This window comes from Musca autumnalis, unplaced genomic scaffold (assembly GCF_047663935.1).
Source record: "Musca autumnalis isolate F117 unplaced genomic scaffold, ASM4766393v1 scaffold_4, whole genome shotgun sequence".
Lineage (NCBI taxonomy): Eukaryota > Metazoa > Arthropoda > Insecta > Diptera > Muscidae > Musca > Musca autumnalis.
Window position 1 is genome coordinate 208,383,548 of NW_027411977.1, and position 19,177 is coordinate 208,402,724.

At 31.1% G+C, this 19,177-nt stretch overlaps 1 protein-coding gene across 4 annotated transcripts in view; it reads right to left on the reverse strand.

Annotated features, from left to right (window-relative positions):
• The window catches only part of LOC141403490 (uncharacterized), a 311,915-nt gene that overhangs the window by 213,346 nt on the left and 79,392 nt on the right, over positions 1-19,177 (reverse strand). The gene's annotated exons all lie outside the window — the stretch shown is intronic.

Genomic DNA, 19,177 nt, shown 5'->3' on the forward strand with positions numbered 1-19,177 from the left:
ATCATATTTAGTACCTTTTAGTACTTTTCGTACCCTTCTAGTAAGAATTTCCAAAAACCCAGCCATTATACTTATTAAGATTATTCTTTTGTTTTAGGTTACATTGTTTCTCAACGTATTGAAGTAGAAAATTATCCCAAATGCTACTTCAATGGAAATGTTTATCACATAATTGCAGTATTTAAGTGAAATACTTACATAAAGCATCCGACTTAATGGCCGACGAAGTGGGAGGAGCAACCTGCATTCATCTCTGCCATAAATAAGGCAAAGCAATAAATACAACGGCAAATTATATACAGAAAAGTGACTATTTGCTTCAAGGTACTATTCACTATAGGATATGTGTGCCTGGCATTCTAATAAAAAATAAATTAAATTAAATACAAATCTAACAAAGGTAAACAAATAATTTAAAAAAAATTAAGTTTCAGTGTTTTATTTAGATATGCACTTAAAACTAGAAAATAAATTGTCGCTTAGCCTCAATAAATATATTCCTTCTCATGATGGAATCTCTCAAATAAAACGCTTGCCGTTTAATTTTGCCACCATTTTTATTTAAATGCAAGCGTTTTATTTGAGAGATTCTAAGCGACAAATTATTTTCTAGTTTTAAGTGCATTTCTAAATAAAACACTAAATCTTAATTTTTTTTAAATTATTTTTTATTTTTAACTTTTTAGTAAATACATTTTTTTGAAATGAAATGCCTGAAATCGTGTAGTACCGTTATATAAAGGCTATACCAAAACCTGGACTTATGTCCACAATTTTTGGTGGGAAAATTTCAGTACCATTGGGAACCCCAAATGCCAAATTACAGCCTATTCGGGTTAACAATGAAGATAAAATTCTTAAAACACTTGATATCAAGTGGTACCGCTATATGGGGGCTATACCAAAACCTGTACCTATGTCCATCATTTTTTTGAGGAAGTTTCTGTACCAATGGGGGATCCCATTACCAAGTTACAGCCAATTCGGCCTAAAAATGAAGATAAAATCCTCATAATACTGGAAATCGTGGTACCGCTATAAGGGGGCTATACGAAAACCTGGACCTATGTTCACAATTTTTGGTGGGGAAATGCCTGTATCATTGGATATGCCAAATGACAGCTAATTCGGGCAAAAATGAAGAAAAAATCCTCAAAATACCTGAAATCGGGTGGTACCGTTATATGGGGGCTGTAGGAAAAAATGGGCCCACATTCATGTATTGTTATCCAAATCTGAAAAGTGTGCAATGTTTCAGTTGCAACTCCAACTGCGTTAAAATGAGTTACTAGATCGGGTGGTACCGCTGTATGGGGGCTATAGGAAAAAATGGACCCATGTTGGATTTGGTTTCATATTCATGTATTGTCATTCAAATCTGAAGAGTGTGCAAAGTTTCAGTTCGATTGGTCAACTGCAACTGTGTGGAAAATGAGTTACCAGATTTGAAAAGCAAGTTAAAAAAAAAACAAAAAAAAAAACAGCTAAAAAACTGTAAAATGTACCAATCTTTATTTTAATTTCATATTCATGTATTGTCATCCAAATCTGAAAAGTGTGCAATGTTTTAGTCCGATTGGTCAACTGCAACTGTGTCAAAATTGAGTTACCAGATTTGAAATGCAATTTAAATAAAACACCGTTAAAACACTATAAAAATGGACCAATATTGGTTTTGATTTCATATTCATGTATTGTCATCTAAAACAGAAAAGTGTGCAAAGTTTTAGTTCGATTGGTCAACTGTGTTAAAAATGAGTTACCAGATTTGGAGTAAACGGACACCAAAGCAAGTTAAATGAAACACTGTAAAAAGCGTTAAGTTTGGCCGAGCCGGAATATTTATTTTCTTTTCTTTTTTGGCCGAGATATTTTTATTTTACCTAAACAAGGTAAAAAATGCATATAAGAATGTCTTTACAGATAGTTCTGTCAAAAATTGTAGTTAAAATCCTCAAAATACCGAAAATCGGGAGGTACCATTATATAAGGGATATACCAAAACATCACTAGGAACTTCATTTGTAAAATTACAGGAAGTTTGGTTAAAAATTGTAGCTAAGATCCTCAAAATACCGAAAATCTGGAAGTACCGTTATATGGGGGCTATACCAAAACATGGACCTATGTTGACAATTATTGGTGGAGAAGTGTTGTGATCCATAAGAACCTTAAATGTCAAATTATAGCTATTTCGGTTAAACATTGTGGCTAAAATCCACAAAATAGCGAAAATCGGGAAGTACCGTTGTTTGAGCGATATATCAAAACTTGGGCCTATGTTCACAGTTTTTTGATGGAGATGTTTTGTGATCACTAGGAACCTCAAGTGTCAAATTTCGGGAAGTTCGGTTAAAAATTGTAGCTAAAATCCGCCAAATACACGAAAATCGGGAAGGTACCCTTATAAAGGGGCTATACCAAAACGTGGAGCTATGCTGACAATTTTTGGAGGCGAAATGTTGTGACCTTTAAGAACCTCAAATCTTAAATTACAGCTAAGTTGGTAAAAAATTGTACCTATAATCCTCAAAATACCGAAAATCGGGAAGTACCGTTATATGGACTTATGTTGATAATTTTTGGTGGAGAAGTATTGTGGCCACTGGGAACCCCAAACGTCAAATTACAGGTGGTTCGATCAAAAAATTAGCTAAAAATACCAAAAATACCGAAAATCGGGAATGGGGGCTATACCAAAACATGCACCTATGTTGACGGTTTTTTGGTGGAGATATTTTGTTACCACTAAGAACCTTAAATGTCAAAAAAAATTTTAGCTAAAATCTTCAAAATACCGAAAATCGGGAGGTTTCGTTATATGGGGGCTATACAAAACGTGGGCCCATATAGCCCATCTTCGAACCTGACCTGGCTATGGAAAAAGACAATCGGGTGCAAAAATATAGCGGTCTACCTCAATTATTGTGGACGCTAGAGTGAATACAATAGACGGACAGACGGACATGGCTATATCGACTCAGAATTTTATGCTGATCAAGAATGTATATACTTTATAGGGTCGCAAATGAATATTCCAATGTGTTACGAACGGAAAAGCGAACTTAATATATCCTCCATACTACGAGTATGTCCTGTGGATTCACTTGTATGGAGAAAGTGGCCAAAAATATTTAGAGTGTAAAAATCTAGCCAATGCGCCGGTTAAAGCTTTGTGCTGCTGCGAAGAGTGTTTGAGAAACCACGAGTGTAACATTCTCCCCCCTTTCCCCTCTGGAGGGGGTATACGGTAAGAATTGTTTTATGCTGTTAATACAAAATGACATGAAAATGGTCGGATTATCTTATGATGCAAAAATAGGCTTGGGGGAAGCAAACAATCTCCAAAACAACATAAAATCCAAACAATTTAGCGATTAAAAAAATCAACATTTTTGTCTGAAAATTGGTAAAATTTTTAATATAGATCTTATAGCGTTCTTCCTTGAAGGCACGTACCGCCAACGTAAGACAGATTTGGAAGAAGATTTCTTCATCTTGCCACTGATACCAATTATGTTACTGTCGTGGTCAGATAACAGAGTTATACGCTAATATATCCATAGAAATCCTATTCTAGGGCAGCATTAGTCAGCGACCCACCATTTATAGTCTGGCACTAGATGGCAGCTGATTTAATACTGAATAATCTTAAACCCATGACTACTTTGCAAAATTATTCCGAAGTGGGCACTGGTGGGCATCATGACTAAAACCGTTGGTCAAATTTAAGTATATGATCGAATTGGCATTACTAGTATTCCACAACACGCTAAAACACTATTTGTTAATGAAAATTAAGCTATTACCTCCTCCTTCAAAATCCACTATAGTATTTTGCTATACGTATTAGTTTCGCGTTATTTTGAATATATTTACTTGCACTTAAAATATAGGTTGTACTCACCAAAAAATATTAGTTAAATGTTCCGACTTTTGAAGCTATTCTTAAGAAGATCGCGTTCGAATGAAACTAAACCTTATACATTTTTAAAAAGGTCCATGTCATAGCTGTCATAGTTGCCAGATGTTGTACCAAAATTTTGACATTAATTTTTTATTTTTGGCCAATGGGTGGATCCACTGTGCTATGGTGGAAAGTATAAAAATAATAATCAGCCCAATTACGAATGAAAATTCCTTGCGGAATTTCTTTCTGTTTCCTTCTCTTCTATCATAAACACAATCTTCGCACGGAAAAAAATGCGATGGCGAAAAAGTATTTATCATGAACGCTACCAAACATGTGTCTTCCTAAAAAAAAACTCCCTTGCAAAACTGAAGGGAGTTTACAAAAAATCTTAGTTTTTCCCACAACCTTTGTAAATCACGTCAAATAAACACTTTTGTTGGAATTTTGTACTAAAATGCACAATTTGCGGTTGAAAATTTATTAAAAATTTAACATATTTTCCAAAATAGCATTAGTTTGCAACAGGGTTTCGGAGTCGAACTAAAAATGGCTCGAATCCGAAACCCTGTTTTCACGACTCCAGACTACGGAGTCGACTCCGAGGGTAATTTTAAACACCACTCAAAAATGAACAAAATATGTACAAGTTTCCAATTTTTTCCTATATGTATATTGTTTTTTCATAAAATATTCCTTAAGAGAACATTCATTCTATTATAATACTCAACTAGAAAATTTGTATATAATTCCTGAACTTATCATATTGAAATGAAAACTAAATAAATCTGAAGTTAAATTAGATTGGTACACTTTCTCGTATAAAAAATTTTTAAGCTTTGAACATTGTCAGCTTGAAAGGGGTATAAAAACGTTGACCTATTTAAGAAACAATGTGTGATATTAATACAATTCGGTTTCCTCTGTCTCATCCTTTAACTGAGTGTAAGAAAATTTTTGCCTACATGTTTTCGTAGTCTTCTTATTATATGAATACACGGGCCAACAAAACTTTTTGTGCTCATATATCTTTCAAAGAAGAATAAAATAAACCGTTTATTGATAAACTAGCATGTGCCCGCTATTTCGTTAGCGAAAATTGTCATTTATAGAAAAGAGGATGTAAACAGACACCCGTTTTATTTATTCCAGAATTTATCCAACAACCGCCTCTATATCTCAACTCTGACCGCAGATTTTAAATTCCAACTATATTCCTTCATATGAAACTAAAAGTTTTTTCCAATTCTATATTTAGTACCTTCGTACGCATTTCCAAAACCACCTACATATCACAACCGTACACACCAACACTGCCCCTAATACCAAAATTCAGAATTCAAACTCTATCCGATCACCTTTTGTATTTTGGGAGTACCATTTACCAAGTTTTTTGTATCTTTCGTTTACCTACGGAACGTATGTCCAAAGCTCTTCTTCCCTACACAACAACACTTACCTCAGTTCCAAACTTCCGAATTCTAAATCTATTTCTAGGCCCAAGACAATATTTAGTACCTTTTCCTATAATTACTTATAGCAGGTACTTCAAAAATCACATCCACATATCATTTAATAATTTTAGTATAGTTATTGTACGTATTTCTAAAATTCAATACAAAAATCCCTAACACAAAAACTCAGAATTTTAACACTATCCATACTCCCAATACAACATTTAGTACCATTTGGTACCTTACGTACTCTTATAGAATGTATTACCAAAACCGATTCAAAACAGTGAGCCTAATGCCAAATTTCAGAAAATCACTTCCATACCTAAACCCAATACCCAATTTAGTACCGTTTAGTACTTTTCATTGAACCATCTCCACATATCAACCCTACGCAAGCGACCTTCATTCCAAATATCAGAATTACACCCTATACGTAAAGTAGTGTTACATAGTATTTTTTGTGTATTTTCTGTACGTATTTCCAAAAACAACTCTATCTCTCTATGCTACGCAAAATATAGTTCCTTACCACCTATACCAAAATTAGTACCCTTTAGTACTCTCCGCACATATACGTACGAATTTCCAAAATTACCTCCATATTTCAACCGCAAACTTCAACAGTAATCTTAATTCCAAATTTTAGAATTCTAATTCTATTCAAATTTTACAAAATTTAGTACCATTTAGTACACATAAGTAAGAACTTTCAAAACTACTTCCAAGCCTCAATCCCTTACTCCAACAGTTACCTAAATTCCTAATTTCAGGATTTTAGCTCCATCTATTCATCCAAGTTGTCCCAAATTTCGTACCCATATGTGGGAATTACCCAAAATAGCTCCATATATCAAACTTACACTTCAACAGTAATCCTAATTCCAAATCTTAGGATTCCACCTCTACCTTCACCCAAATCCAAATTGCACCAACGTTAGTGACATTTTGTACTTTTCGTATCCATAAATACTAATTTCCAAAACTACCTCTAACCTAGAATCCAACATTACTCCTAATTCCAAAATTCAGAATTCCAGATCGGATCGGAATAGAGCACTTAAATCCAAATTGCGTCAAATTTAGTACTTTTCGTACCCATATGTACGAATTTTCAAAACTACCCCCATAACTCAACCTACACTCCAACAGTAATCTTTATTCCAAATCGCAAGATTCCAGCTCCATCCTTTCACCCGAATCCAAATTGTACCTAATTTAGTACCATTACAATCCAAGAGTAATTTTCATTAGAAAATTCTTTGATATTCTCTTTTAAATTGTCATTGACGTCTATACACATATATGAAATCATATGAAAATGTTGATATTTTCATTGCTTTGCATTGGTTTGAGAGTTACGAATTTAAGCACAAAGAATAATTTCACACCCCTTACCTATAAACTCATTTTCATGTTAATGGAAATTTTCATAGTCTGGCATAAGACTAAAATTCCAACATTCAGGATTCAGGATTACGTATACTAAAATACAAATTGTACCAAATTTAGTACTTCTCAGTATATAAGGTACCCATTAGCACGAATTCCAACAGTAATCTTAATTGCAAATGTGAGGATTCCAGCTCTATCCGTTCACCCAAATCCAAATTTTACCAAATTTAGTACCGTTTTGTACTTTTCGTACCCATAAGTAAGAATTTCCAAAACTACTTCAAACGTGAGGATTCCAGCTCTATCCGTTCACCACAAATCCAAATTTTACCAAATTTAGTACCATTTTGTACTTTTCGTACCCATAAGTACGAATTTCCATAACTACCTCAATCTGACACTCCAACTGTATTCTTAATTCCAATTTCAGAATTCCTTCTCTATCCGTTCGCCCAAATCCAAATTGTACCAAATTTAGTACCATTTAGTACTTTTCGTACACATAGGTATGAATTTCCAAACTACCTCTATATATCAATCCCTACACTCCATCTTAATTCAAAATTTCAGGATTCCAGCTCTATCAGTTCATCCAATTTAAAGTCGTACCAAATTTAGTACCATTTAGTACTTTTCGTACAAGTGTATATATTTCCAGAATCACCACCTTATATCAAACCTACATCTCCGCCTTAATTCTCAGTTCAAGGTTCGAGCTTTTGCTCCATCCTTTCACATAATACAAGGTTTTAGCTTTAGCCATTTCTTCTAGGCGTTGATGAATCATAAAGTCAGTCAGTGAGTCAATCACTTTACTCTTTTATTATTATGGATGTAGGAAAAAATTTAGTCGGATTCGAGTTTTTTTTTCGACTCAGACTCCTACTCCAGCAAAATTGCTCGACTCCGACTCGTAGACTCCGCAAACAGTCACTCTCATCTTTTTGTACCGATCAACGATGGGAAAAACACTGGATAAATGCATATTTTCAATTATTTTCTTTTCAACATTTATACTTTTTCTATTTTTGCCATTATTTAATTAAAAACACTCGCTTTTATTAATACATTCATGATAGTGGCAGTTCCATAGCACTATAGGGTAAATTGAATTGTCTCCTTGGAATTTTTCAATCTCAATTGATGTTTTTCATAATTAGCAACATCTCGAGAAAAATCTATTCCGCGAGAGTTGAATTCCGCAAGAATATTAATGACGGACTAAATGTGTAGTTAAATTCACAAAAAAAAATGTGATGCTTTAGGATAAAAAAAAATAAATTTCAAAATTCTCTCATATCAAAGAATGAAGTCATATTCTGTTTTAGTTGAATTACGTGGGTGAGGCCTCCTTGTATTCGCCGAGTCCACACAGCATTTCGAACATAGAATGACACCAATTATAGAAAAATTCTATATGACTGTAATAACCGGAGATACATATATTCAATATTGTGCAGAATAGTTAAGCATCGCTTGAAAATGTGATATTTTCTTGAAGAGCTGACCTTGCTAATCATTCCAACATTATTTAAAACTCATAAATTACCTTTTTCAAATTATTTAATTTATAAATGGAAATATACTTTTAGAGTCCATCTAGTTCCCTGTACAAAGTGGCACTTTTCAACTCTTGTCTTTGAATTTATATATACATACATTTATATATTATTTGTAAATAATTCTTAATGACATGGTTGGTATACGAAGAAGACCTCTGACTTGTAAACTGTAAAAGATGAGAAAATCAAAACAGAAGACGATGATGGAAATGGAACAGTCAACAACACAACTGCTACCTAGATATGAACATATAGCAGGAATGTCCATCCGTCCCACTCATGTTAATGCCATCCATACTCCACATTGTTGATGTCGTCAGGCGTATGAGTATTTAATGATTTGATGACATCTTGCTGGTTGTTCGTTCGAATGTTTCGAACTGAAGCTGTTCTTGTCGTTATTGTCACTTTTGTCTTTTCTTTTCAATTCGTTGCAATATACTTCGTTTACTACGTTCTTCACCTTGTCCCGACCATATTTAACCATCAACATCCTGTCATTGTGGAATGATGTCTTTATAGAAAAATGCGATAATGGCAACTAATAGCAATACTTACTATTATTATTGTTGTTGTGTTCGTGTTTCGTTTTGTTGTTGTTAAGTTGATTTGCATTCTTTGTATACTTAAATCATCATCTTCACTTTCAATTGTTTTCTTGCTGTTATTTCTGTAACAATAATCAACAATATATTTGCAATAAAAATATCGAAGATTGTATTGAACTGGGAAAACAATTGAAAGTTTATCGGATTGGCGATAATATCAGTACACACATACATAAATACATATATACGTACATACATACGTACATACATACAAAAAAACATATATACATACATGTATGTATGATACATACAAACATAAATGTTTAATAAATATCGAATTTGTTATGTATTTTTTTTTCAAATCTTAAAAAATCCACGTCTATTGAAAGAAAAATTCCTAAACAAATCCACGCCTATTGAAAGAAAAATTCTTAAAAAATCCACGGCAATTGCAACAAAATCTTAAAAATCCACGCCTATTGAAAGAAAAATTCTTAAAAAATCACGGCAATTGCAACAAAATCTTAAAAATCTACGCCTATTGAAAGAAAAATTCTTAAAAAATCCACGGCAATTGCAACAAAATCTTAAAAATCCACGCCTATTGAAAGAAAAATTCTTAAAAAATCCACGGCAATTGCAACAAAATCTTAAAAATCCACGCCTATTGAAAGAAAAATTCTTAAAAATCCACGGCAAATTGCAACAAAATCTTAAAAATCCACGCCTATTGAAAGAAAAATTCTTAAAAAATCCACGGCAATTGCAACAAAATCTTAAAAATCCACGCCTATTGAAAGAAAAATTCTTAAAAAATCCACGGCAATTGCAACAACATCTTAAAAATCCACGCCTATTGAAAGAAAAATTCTTAAAAAATCCACGGCAATTGCAACAAAATCTTAAAAATCCACGCCTATTGAAAGAAAAATTCTTAAAAATCCACGCCTATTGAAAGAAAAATTCTTAAAAATCCACGCCTATTGAAAGAAAAATTCTTAAAAAATCCACGGCAATTGCAACAAAATCTTAAAAATCCACGCCTATTGAAAGAAAAATTCTTAAAAATCCACGCCTATTAAAAGAAAAATTCTTAAAAAATCCACGCCTATTGAAAGAAAAATTCTTAAAAAATCCACGCCTATTGAAAGAAAAATTCTTAAAAATCCACGCCTATTGAAAGAAAAATTCTTAAAAAATCCACGCCTATTGAAAGAAAAATTCTTAAAAAATCCACGCCTATTGAAAGAAGAATTCTTAAAAAATCCACGCCTATGAAAGAAAAATTCTTAAAAAATCCACTCCTATTGAAAGAAAACTTCTTAAAAAAATCCACGCCTATTGAAAGAAAAATTGTTAAAAAATCCACGCCTATTGAAAGAAAAATTGTTAAAAAATCCACGCCTATTGAAAGAAAAATTCTTAAAAATCCACGCCTTTTGAAAGAAAAATCTTAAAAATCCACGCCTATTGAAAGAAAAATTCTTAAAAAATCCACGCCTTTTGAAAGAAAAATTCTTAAAAAATCCACGCCTATTGAAAGAAAAATTCTTAAAAAAATCCACGCCTTTTGAAAGAAAAATCATAAAAAATCCACGCCTATTGAAAGAAAAATTCTTAAAAAAATCCACACCTATTGAAAGAAAAATTGTTAAAAAATCCACGTTTATTGAAAGAAAAATTGTTAAAAATCCACGCCTATTGAAAGAAAAATTCTTAAAAAATCCACGCCTATTGGAAAGAAAAATTCTTAAAAAATCCCACGCCTATTGAAAGAAAAGTTCTTAAAAAATCCACGCCTATTGAAAGAAAAATTGTTAAAAAATCCACGCCTATTGAAAGAAAAATTCTTAAAAAAATCCACGCCTATTGAAAGAAAAATTCTTAAAAAATTCACGCCTATTGAAAGAAAAATTCTTAAAAAAATCCACACCTATTGAAAGAAAAATTGTTAAAAAATCCACGTTTATTGAAAGAAAATTTTGTTAAAAAATCCACGCCTATTGAAAGAAAAATTGTTAAGAATCCACGCCTATTGAAAGAAAAATTCTTAAAAAATCCACGCCTATTGAAAGAAAAATTTTTAAAAAATCCACGCCTATTGAAAGAAAAATTGTTAAAAAATCCACGCCTATTGAAAGAAAAATTCTTTAAAAATCTACGCCTATTGAAAGAAACATTCTTAAAAAATCCACGCCTATTGAAAGAAAAATTGTTAAAAAATCCACGCCTATTGAAAGAAAAATTCTTAAAAAATCCACGCTATTGAAAGAAAAATTCTTAAAAAATCCACGCCTATTGAAAGAAAAATTCATAAAAAATCCACGCCTATTGAAAGAAAAATTCTTTAAAAATCTACGCCTATTGAAAGAAAATTTCTTAAAAATCCACGCCTATTGAAAGAAAATTCATAAAAAATCCACGCCTATTGAAAGAAAAATTCCTTAAAAATCTACGCCTATTGAAAGAAAAATTCTTAAAAAATCCACGCCTATTGAAAGAAAAATTCTTAAAAAATCCACGCCTATTGAAAGAAAAATTCTTAAAAAATCCACGCCTATTGAAAGAAAAATTCTTTAAAAATCTACGCCTATTGAAATAAAAATTCTTAAAAAATCCACGCCTATTGAAAGAAAAATTCTTAAAAAATCCACGCCTATTGAAAGAAAAATTCTTTAAAAATCCACGCCTATTGAAAGAAAAATTCTTTAAAAATCCACGCCTATTGAAAGAAAAATTCTTTAAAAATCCAGGCCTATTGAAAGAAAAATTTTTAAAAATCCACGCCTATTGAAAGAAAAATTCTTAAAAAATCCACGCATATTGGAAGAAAAATCTTTAAAAATCCACGCCTATTGAAAGAAAAATTCTTAAAAAATCCACGCATATTGAAAGAAAAATTCTTTAAAAATCCACGCCTATTGAAAGAAAATTCTTAAAAAATCCACGCCTATTGAAAGAAAAATTCTTAAAAAATCCACGCCTATTGAAAGAAAAATTCTTAAAAAATCTACGCCTATTGAAAGAAAAAATTCTTAAAAAAATCCACGCCTATTGAAAGAAAAATTCTTTAAAAATCCACGCCTATTGAAAGAAAAATTCTTAAAAAATCCACGCCTATTGAAAGAAAAATTCTTTAAAATCTACGCCTATTGAAAGAAAAATTCTTAAAAATCCACGCCTATTGAAAGAAAAAATTCTTAAAAAATCACGCCTATTGAAAGAAAAATTCTTTAAAAATCCACGTCTATTGAAAGAAAAATTCTTTAAAAATCCACGCCTATTGAAAGAAAAATTCTTTAAAAATCACTCCTATTGAAAGAAAAAATCTTTAAAAATCCAGGCCTATTGAAAGAAAAATTCTTTAAAAATCCACGCCTATTGAAAGAAAAATTCTTAAAAATCCACGCATATTGAAAGAAAAATTCTTTAAAAATCCACGCCTATTGAAAGAAAAATTCTTTAAAAATCCACGCCTATTGAAAGAAAAATTCATAAAATTTTTTTTTAAATAATATTTTCTTATTTCAAAGTCCCTACCCTATCTACTTTAATTGCCATTTGCGTGTCCTATTTAAACGGTGGACAAATTACCCACTTTTTATACCCTCCACCATATGGAGGGTATAATTAAATTTGTCATTCCGTTTGTAACACATCGAAATATTCGTCGGAGACCCTATAAAGTATATATATTATTGATCAGCATAAAATTCTATGTCGATTTGACCATGTCCGTCTGTCCGTCCGTCCGTCCGTCCGTCCGTCTGTCTGTCTGTTGAAATCAAGATACAGCTCGCAATTTTAAAGATAGAGAGTCAAAATTTGGTACAGAAGTTTTTATTACTTGCAGGATGGTTGGTATTGAAAATGGGATATATCGGTCCACGTTTTTATATAGCCCCCATAGAACGGTACCTCCCCGATTTTCGGTATTTTTAAGGTTTTAGCTTCATTATCCTACCAAAATGGCTGAAATTTGGTATGTAGTCCTCTTTGGGGGTATAAAACTTTCCCCGAGATTTTTGTCGGTATCGGTCCACACCTTCATATAGCCCCCATAGAACGGTACCTCCCGATTTTCGGTATTTTGAAGGTTTTAGCTTCATTATCCTACCAAAATAGCTGAAAATTGGTACGTAGTCTTCTTTAGGGGTATAAAACTTTCCCCGAGATTTTTGTCGGTATCGGTCCACACCTTCTATAGCCCCCATAGAACGGTACCTCCCGATTTTCGGTATTTTGAGGTTTTAGCTTCATTATCCTACCAAAATAGCTGAAATTGGTACGTAGTCTTCTTTAGGGGTATAAAACTTTCCCCAGAATTTTGTCGGTATCGGTCCACACCTTCATATAGCCCCCATAGAACGGTACCTCCCAATTTTCGGTATTTTGAAGGTTTTAGCTTCATTATCACACCGAAATGGCTTAAATTTGGTACGTAGTCTACGTTGGTGTTACAAAACTTTCCCCCAGAACTTTGTCGGTATCGGTCCATGCCTTCATATAGCCCCCATAGAACGGTACCTCCCGATTTTCGGTATTTTGATCGTTGTGGCCTCAATATTCCACCGAAATTTGGTATTTAGACTTCGTTGGGGGTACTCAAACTTCCCCTTTAAATTTGTACAGGTATAGGTCCACGCCTTCACTGAAGATTGTGACGTCAATATCCAACCGAAATGGCTGAAATTTGTTATTTCGTCTTCCAAGAGTTATAAAATATTCCAGAATAGTATTATCAGTATAGGTCCACGTCTTCCTATATCCCCATAGAAGCGTACTTCTTGATTTTCGGTATTTTTTAAGTTTTAGCCACATTCTCTTTCCGAAATATAGGAAATTTTGTATTTAGTCTTCTTTGAGCCTAAAAACTTTCGTCAGAAATTTGTCGGTATAGATCGACGTTTTGAAATAGCCCCCATAGAATGGTGCCTCACATTGTTTTGCCGAAATTGCTGAAATTTAGTATTAAGTCTTCTTCATACACGAAAGGAAACTAATTATTCCATTTAACTTCAATACAACTTGTGGTGGAGGGTATAACAAGTTCGGCCCGGCCGAACTTAACGCCGTTCTTACTTGTTTCTGTATCAGATATCCATCCACCAAATAAAGTGACCCTAACAAATCTATTTGACAAAATTTCATTATGAACGTTTAACATGCAAATTTGTTTCCTTAAAGAAGAATTTACTGCCTTTCGATTGATTTTCAGTGTCGATGAGTGTCCGCTTGGGGTTGGGGTTGCTTGTGATTTCTTTCACAATAGCTGCATCAATGGCAAAACCTGTGGCGAGGATTAATTAATGCCTGATGACCAATTTGCTTGCTGCTTATTCACACCCATCCACCCGCCCATTCCCATATTAAACAATAATGAGGAAGAAATATTGGCCATTTGTGAGTCACCACAATTTCATTAGCGGCTGTGTCTGCTATTGTCACTGCACTGCATTGGATATCATTAGTGGCCAGGCAAAATTATGATATTGTGCAGTGAAGATGAAGGGGAATTTTTGAAATACTCCCCAGGATTAAAGTAATGGAGGTATTAATTTCAATATGTGAATTGGGGGGAAGGGTGTGGCGTATGAGTGTTGGTGTAAGTCATACGCAGCCACATATTATAGGCCATCTGGCCGTATGAGTTATGAATAGTGGTGGCGGATTCTGGTATTTTGGGGTAATTTGCCACACACATTAAAAATTTCAGGCTTATCTCAAGGCCCACAGTGCCATTGCAAAATGTTTTTTGTGTGTGCCTATTTGGTGCTGTTGTATTTCCCCCCACTTCAGTTTTGTTTGTAGTTCCTGCTCTAAATTGTTTTGATTAACTTGGCAAAAACAAATTACCAACCTTAAAATTAGTTGGCTTGTTGTTTGTTTTAGTTGTTGTGGTTTTCTTTTTGTACAGCAACAACAACAAAAACACTTGCACAATGTAACAAATTATGTAAATAAATGTGTTGTGTCGCTTTGTTGTTTTGGCCGGGGGTTGGATGAAAGTTGCTGCTATTAGCTGTTTTAAAAAATTCATCAAGCGAACGAAGCATTTGCCTGGTAACGCCAAGACAAATTAAAAATCAATAAAAAAGCCAACTTCGATGTAGGTCAAATGGAAAATTTAAATAAGCATGGAAATGCAAACAAATTAGAGAGTTAAAGTTCGACCAGGTTATAACCGCAATGTGTTAAGGACTATGGAAATAATAAAAAAAGCAAGAAAGTGGTACGTTTTAAAGCCGATTTTTTTGAAGGATCAACATATCAATAGACTTGATTTTATATTGAATATCATCTCAACAGCCAAGTGCATTTCGTTTTAATAGCTCTTAATACCAAACATTAATATTGCAAATAAAATTCACGTGAATAGTATTAAATGCTGGCTGTGACCTACAAATTTCCTGGAATCAGTTTATAATAAATGTTAATTAAAATTCAACATCAAACTTATGCTTCTCACGTTGATATAATAAATAAAAGCACATAAAGTTCTTCAGCGTATTTGAAGTAACAAAAGAATTTCCACACAGTTTTTTAACAACATATAACAATAATATTTTAAAAATTCCAATTAATTCACATTCAACCTTTCGGTTAGGGGAAATTATTTTATGGAAAATTATTAAGGGGAATTTTTAATTTGATGTGATTTTTGGCAAAATTATTATTAAGGAATATTGCGAGGATTTTTAAAAGAATTTTTCAAGAATATTTAAAGGCCAATAACGTGGATTTTTAAAGTAATTTTTTCAAGAATATTTAAAGGACAATAAACGTGGATTTTTAAAGTAATTTTCAAGAATATTTAAATCCCAATAAACGTGGATTTTTAAAGTAATTTTTCAAGAATATTTAAATCCCAATAAACGTGGATTTTAAAGTAATTTTTCAAGAATATTTAAATCCCAATAAACGTGGATTTTTAAAGTAATTTTTCAAGAATATTTAAAGGCCAATAAACGTGGATTTTTAAAGTAATTTTCAAGAATATTTAAAGGCCAATAAACGTGGATTTTTAAAGTAATTTTTCAAGAATATTTAAAGGCCAATAACGTGGATTTTTAAAGTAATTTTTCAAGAATATTTAAAGGCCAATAAACGTGGATTTTTAAAGTAATTTTTCAAGAATATTTAAAGGCCAATAAACGTGGATTTTTAAAGTAATTTTTCAAGAATATTTAAAGGCCAATAAACGTGGATTTTTAAAGTAATTTTTCAAGAATATTTAAAGGCCAATAAACGTGGATTTTTAAAGTAATTTTTCAAGAATATTTAAAGGCCAATAAACGTGGATTTTTAAAGTAATTTTTCAAGAATATTTAAAGGCCAATAAACGTAGATTTTTAAAGTAATTTTTCAAGAATATTTAAAGGCCAATAAACGTGGATTTTTAAAGTAATTTTCAAGAATATTTAAAGGCCAATAAACGTGGATTTTTAAAGTAATTTTTCAAGAATATTTAAAGGCCAATAAACGTGGATTTTTAAAGTAATTTTTCAAGAATATTTAAAGGCCAATAAACGTGGATTTTTAAAGTAATTTTTCAAGAATATTTAAAGGCCAATAAACGTGGATTTTTAAAGTAATTTTTCAAGAATATTTAAAGGCCAATAAACGTGGACTTTTAAAGTAATTTTTCAAGAATATTTTAAAGGCCAATAAACGTGGATTTTTAAAGTAATTTTTCAAGAATATTTAAAGGCCAATAAACGTAGATTTTTAAAGTAATTTTTCAAGAATATTTAAAGGCCAATAAACGTGGATTTTTAAAGTAATTTTTCAAGAATATTTAAAGGCCAATAAACGTGGATTTTTAAAGTAATTTTTCAAGAATATTTAAAGGCCAATAAACGTGGATTTTTAAAGTAATTTTTCAAGAATATTTAAAGGCCAATAAACGTGGATTTTTAAAGTAATTTTTCAAGAATATTTAAAGGCCAATAAACGTGGATTTTTAAAGTAATTTTTCAAGAATATTTAAAGGCCAATAAACGTGGATTTTTAAAGTAATTTTTCAAGAATATTTAAAGGCCAATAAACGTGGATTTTTAAAGTAATTTTTCAAGAATATTTAAAGGCCAATAAACGTGGATTTTTAAAGTAATTTTTCAAGAATATTTAAAGGCCAATAAACGTGGATTTTTAAAGTAATTTTTCAAGAATATTTAAAGGCCAATAAACGTGGATTTTTAAAGTAATTTTTCAAGAATATTTAAAGGCCAATAACGTGGATTTTTAAAGTAATTTTTCAAGAATATTTAAAGGCCAATAAACGTGGATTTTTAAAGTAATTTTTCAAGAATATTTAAAGGCCAATAAACGTGGATTTTAAAGTAATTTTTCATAAATATTTAAAGGCCAATAAACGTGGATTTTTAAAGTAATTTTTCAAGAATATTTAAAGGCCATAAACGTGGATTTTTAAAGTAATTTTTCAAAAATATTTAAAGGCCAATAAACGTGGATTTTTAAAGTAATTTTTCAAGAATATTTAAAGGCCAATAAACGTGGATTTTTAAAGTAATTTTTCAAGAATATTTAAAGGCCAATAAACGTGGATTTTTAAAGTAATTTTTCAAGAATATTTAAAGCCAATAAACGTGGATTTTTAAAGTAATTTTTCAAGAATATTTAAAGGCCAATAACGTGGATTTTTAAAGTAATTTTTCAAGAATATTTTATAGGCCAATAAACGTGGAGTTTTAAAGTAATTTTTCAAGAATATTTAAAGGTCAATAAACGTGGATTTTTAAAGTAATTTTTCAAGAATATTTAAAGGTCAATAACGTGGATTTTTAAAGTAATTTTTCAAGAATATTTAAAGGCCAATAAACGTGGATTTTTAAAAGTAATTTTTCAAGAATATTTATAGGCCAATAAACGTGGATTTTTAAAGTAATTTTTCAAGAATATTTAAAGGCCAATAAACGTGGATTTTAAAGTAATTTTTCAAGAACATTTAAAGGCCAATAAACGTGGATTTTTAAAGTAATTTTTCAAGAATATTTAAAGGCCAATAAACGTGGATTTTTAAAGTAATTTTTCAAGAATATTAAAGGCCAATAAACGTGGATTTTTAAAAGTAATTTTTCAAAAATATTTAAAGGCCAATAAACGTGGATTTTTAAAGTAATTTTTCAAGAATATTTATTGGCCAATAAACGTGGATTTTTAAAGTAATTTTTCAAGAATATTTAAGGCCAATAAACGTGGATTTTTAAAGTAATTTTTCAAGAACATTTAAAGGCCAATAAACGTGGATTTTTAAAGTAATTTTTCAAGAATATTTAAAGGCCAATAAACGTGGATTTTTAAAGTAATTTTTCAAGAATATTTAAAGGCCAATAAACGTGGATTTTTAAAGTAATTTTTCAAGAATATTTATAGGCCAATAAACGTGGAGTTTTAAAGTAATTTTTCAAGAATATTTAAAGGTCAATAAACGTGGAATTTTAAAGTAATTTTTCAAGAATATTTAAAGGCCAATAAACGTGGATTTTTAAAGTAATTTTTTCAAGAATATTTATAGGCCAATAAACGTGGATTTTTAAAGTAATTTTTCAAGAATATTTAAAGGCCAATAAACGTGGATTTTTAAAGTAATTTTTCAAGAATATTTAAAGGCCAATAAACGTGGACTTTTAAAGTAATTTTTCAAGAATATTTAAAGGCCAATAAACGTGGATTTTTAAAGTAATTTTTCAAGAATATTTAAAGGGCCAATAAACGTAGATTTTTAAAGTAATTTTTCAAGAATATTTAAAGGCCAATAAACGTGGATTTTTAAAGTAATTTTCAAGAATATTTAAAGGCCAATAAACGTGGATTTTTAAAGTAATTTTTCAAGAATATTTAAAGGCCAATAAACGTGGATTTTTAAAGTAATTTTTCAAGAATATTTAAAGGCCAATAAACGTGGATTTTTAAAGTAATTTTTCAAGAATATTTAAAGGCCAATAAACGTGGATTTTTAAAGTAATTTTTCAAGAATATTTAAAGGCCAATAAACGTGGATTTTTAAAGTAATTTTTCAAGAATATTTAAAGGCCAATAAACGTGGATTTTTAAAGTAATTTTTCAAGAATATTTAAAGGCCAATAAACGTGGATTTTTAAAGTAATTTTTCAAGAATATTTAAAGGCCAATAAACGTGGATTTTTAAAGTAATTTTTCAAGAATATTTAAAGGCCAATAAACGTGGATTTTTAAAGTAATTTTTCAAAAATATTTAAAGGCCAATAACGTGGATTTTTAAAGTAATTTTTCAAAAATATTTATAGGCCAATAAACGTGGATTTT